The sequence below is a fragment of the Tachypleus tridentatus genome, chromosome 13, assembly GCF_004210375.1.
Source record: "Tachypleus tridentatus isolate NWPU-2018 chromosome 13, ASM421037v1, whole genome shotgun sequence".
Classification (NCBI taxonomy): domain Eukaryota; kingdom Metazoa; phylum Arthropoda; class Merostomata; order Xiphosura; family Limulidae; genus Tachypleus; species Tachypleus tridentatus.
The window spans coordinates 204,554,979-204,559,079 of NC_134837.1; the positions used below are offsets into that span (position 1 = coordinate 204,554,979).

The 4,101-nt window shown below is 32.3% G+C and overlaps 1 protein-coding gene across 1 annotated transcript in view; it reads right to left on the reverse strand.

Moving 5' to 3' along the window:
• LOC143239685 (pleckstrin homology domain-containing family G member 7-like) overlaps window positions 1-4,101 on the reverse strand; it is a 406,704-nt gene that overhangs the window by 333,331 nt on the left and 69,272 nt on the right. The gene's annotated exons all lie outside the window — the stretch shown is intronic.

The following is a 4,101-nucleotide window of genomic DNA, read 5'->3' on the forward strand; positions in this document are numbered from 1 at the left end:
GGTTAGTAATTTGTACAATATGCATTCACCAAAGTCTGATTAATAAATGGTTAATTTATATTTTTATATCCTACACTGTGGCTTATAACCAGTTAGTCTTCAAAGAGGTCCCAAGAAGGTTAGCTATCTATTGGTCCAGTCAAAGACAAATCCTTCAAAAGCTAAGATAGTACACAGGTTAAAGTTCAAGAATACAACATGTCACAAACAAACGCTAAACTCCAACCACAAGGCACTAACCACAGTACTACGTTGCCCACTTCACTCACACAATCTCCCCCTAACAGACTTGTACTTATCACCTCACTCAAACTTTTCTGAATTTTATTCCAAGTTTTTTGAAGGGGTTATTAGTATGGCAGGTGCAGAAAGTTTACTTTTATTTCTTACATGTGGTTTATTATCTCTTATTCCATTTTGCTCTACGATCATCTATAACTTAATTACATGAGAGGATATTATTGTCAAATTGTTATTACATTTGTTTCAACTATTATGCTCCTAAATTTTTACTTGATGGCATGATAATTTGACTAGGATTATAAAAGTAGGTTTTAAAAATTTTGGATGGAGATTACAACCCTATAGTTATTAACACAGCTTCCCACAAAATTAAAGAAAAACAACTACAGGTGAAACTCAAAATTATCTCCACAAACTAGGGTCAACAGTATATAATTTTTTTCTGGTTATTTCTAAAAATACCACAAAAGCATTTCGAATAAAGGATTATAAAGTAGCATTCATTTTTCAAAACAAAACTGGTAACCAGTTACAAACATTGGAGATAAAAATTAAATATATCAACTCAGATGCAAACAAGAAGGATTTTAATAATAAGAATAAAAGAAAACCAGTTTAATATAAAACATGGTAACATATCATCCTCTGCTGTAGCCAAACACTTCTGGAATGCACAAACTATCGCAGAAAGAAACTTGAAAGTATTTGCATAGTCAAAAACAGTCCCTTGTGTATAATAAGAAATAAGAGATCAATCAAAATGTCCTAGTGGAAGACTTTATATATTGTAGCATGTACAATTTACCTTCTCCCCTACACCTCTTGATTTAAGATTTCAAAAACGAGCTCGCCTATTAATGGTTGTAACTAAATACTTACTTAAACATTGTAGAATTCTGTCCTGATGAAAGTAAAATCTTAACAAAACTAGTTGGCTGTAAGTAAAATTAAATACTTATTTAATTATTATGCCAAAACAACTTTTTTTGTAACTATTATTTTTAATATTTCTTAAAATAATAGATATCTGTAGCATCTAACCTAAAAAACAATTATAAATGTTTAGTATCACAAAAACCAACAAAACTTAAGCACAAATTTCTTAAACTTGTTTGCAACCTTGAAACAACGTTATTATAAAACATTTTGTTGGCTGTCAAAAGGAAATGAAAGAAATTGTTATACATTAATTTGCTTGCAACAGGTCATAGGTCAAAGGCCATGTCGTCATGTTTGTCTTGGATTCAACATTTTATTCAACTACTATTTTATGAATTTATTTCAAAAAGTCTAACATCAAACTGTTGATTACAATTCAAATTTTAGTACAGTGGTACTTTGGTTCTCGAACGACTCCCTTCTTGAACAATTCGGTTTTCAAACATATTGTTTGAGAAAAAAGTCTCGTTGTCGAATATAAACTCGGTCTCCAAACCAAGCTGTTGTGTCCGAACCCCGAATAACCAAACTGATGACCCAAACAACCCTTTGACCATTTTGGCTCACACCAAGCTTGCCCAAAACATTTTACCTGCACCTGTCGCTCAGTCCACACCCCACTAAAATCTGCTGTTAATGTGTTTTTTTGTTGTTTTTCTAATTATTCTGATTAAATAAACCACCATGGAGTTAAAGAAGGTTAATGAAAGCAGCAAACCAAAAGAAAAGTTGTTAGAGCCACAATAGAGGTGAAAAAAGATCTTGTAGCAAAGTATGAGAGTGTTGTTCACATGTCTGACCTTGCTACACAGTTTGGTGTGGCAAAGTCTACAGTCTGCACCATACTGAAAAATAAAGAAGTCATCAAAGGAATTGATGTTGCAAAAGGAGTGACAGTGCTTATGAAACAAAGATCACAAACAATGGAAGAAGTAGAAAAACTGTTGTTGATTTGGGTAAACGAAAAACAGCTGGTGATAACATTTCTGAGACCATCATTTGTGAGAAAGCAAAGCAGTTGCATGCTGACCTCCTGAAAAACACCCCTGGAATGAGTGCTGACACAAGTGATGCCTTTAAGGCTAGTAGGGGGTGGTTTGAAAAATTTAGGAAGAGAAGTGGCATACATGGTGTGGTGAGACATGGGGAGGGTGCCAGGCACAAACAAACCTCATTAGATAAGTTTTTAGTGAGAAATAGGTCCAGTGAGTCTCAAGCAGGTTGTAGCAGTGCAAAGAGACAAAAAAGAGAAAGAACCCCAGAAGGAGAGTTACCTGACCAAACAATAATAGCCCTCCTTCTCTCCACATTCCTCACCACCTTTCACTTATGCCATCAGCCTCCTCAGCACAGGTAAAGTACAGTTAAATTTTCATTTATTGTTTTTTCATTGTGTTTATAGTTTTTTGGTTGACTTTATGCATGTAAGTATTATTATAAAGGTACAAATAAGCAATATTTTTACTTAAAATGCTTTATAATGTAATTTTGGAGGTCTGTAACAGATTAATTTAATTTACAGTATTTCTTATGGGAAAAATTGATTCGGTTTTCAAACAGCCTTTGGAACTGGATTAAGTTCGAGAACTGAGATACCACTGTATTATACATTAGTCAATTTCTTAATTTTAAATATAAAATAATACTTAAATATCGATTTTTGAGAGTGATGTGGTATATTGAATGCAGCACTGGTTCAAATTATGTTTGTGATGTCAGAATACTAAGTCTAGTTTTGTACAAATTAGAACTCAAAGTACTGATATAGACAAATAACAATATAAAATAATAAACTTCAGATCTTTTCTATTTGCTAAGATATTGAATATTTACTAAATCAAACACAGTGGCCCCACTCACCTCTTCCCATTTTTTGGAAATAGTCCCTTGTACACATTTACTTCTAACATATAACACTGAACAACCAATGGACAGCTTGGAATGCTTCAGAGTGGTTTTATCAGCCATTTTAATGTTTTGAAGGTCACCTTGTTCTTCTAACCAGGATTTAAAGAAGGTAGGTCGGTACTTCAGTCTGCCTTAAAATCATATTTTTTTTTCCAGATCTAAATATGTCTTAGTTACTAAGCTCTAATAAATTACAGTGGAATTCCTATGGTATCAGCATAGTTATTTAAGATTTCTTGATTATTCAACCTATATATAAAGAAAATTTCTATTTCATATCCCCTCCCACATGCAAAACTTTAAAAGGCTTAGCAAAGTATGTCCAGCAGCAACTGAGTTCAAAGGTTGTAGTTAGAATAGATAATTATTTGTTTTACTTTTATCTATTGTCTCGTTTAAGAAAAATAAGTTTGATAACTTATTTCTAAAGAGTAATAATCTGTATACATATATAAATGTATAACAATTGATATGTGACTATATTACAAAATACTAGTCCACTAAAACACAAGCTCAAGATAATGTGTCATTTTGTAAAGACTTAAGGTCAGTTTTATATTATTGGTATGTAAGTATGAGTGCATGTGCCACGTCAATGCCAGTTCCTGCAATGTCAGCCAGGCATATACAACATTATGAAACTTGCTATTGAGACTAAACATTTGTATTTTCATGTTGTAATCTGTAAAGCTAAAACAAAGACAGCATAACTATATTGTTTTTTCTTAGTTTTTATGGTGGTATCGATCAGTCGTTTCACACAACCCCACACAGTTAATGTAGAGAAAATAAAATACATGGTTTGACTAAAAATAAATGTTTGAAAATGTATTTAGGAAGTTTTAAGAAATTAAATAATATTTGAGATTTTGGAACAAAGAATGTTTTCTTTTTTAATCATAACATGAAAATTACTTCCCACTTAGGACTAGTGGTCTGATGGATGTTACAAAGTGCACATTTAGTTAAGTTTCAAGACCAAAGTGCATACTATAGGCACGCCGATATCTA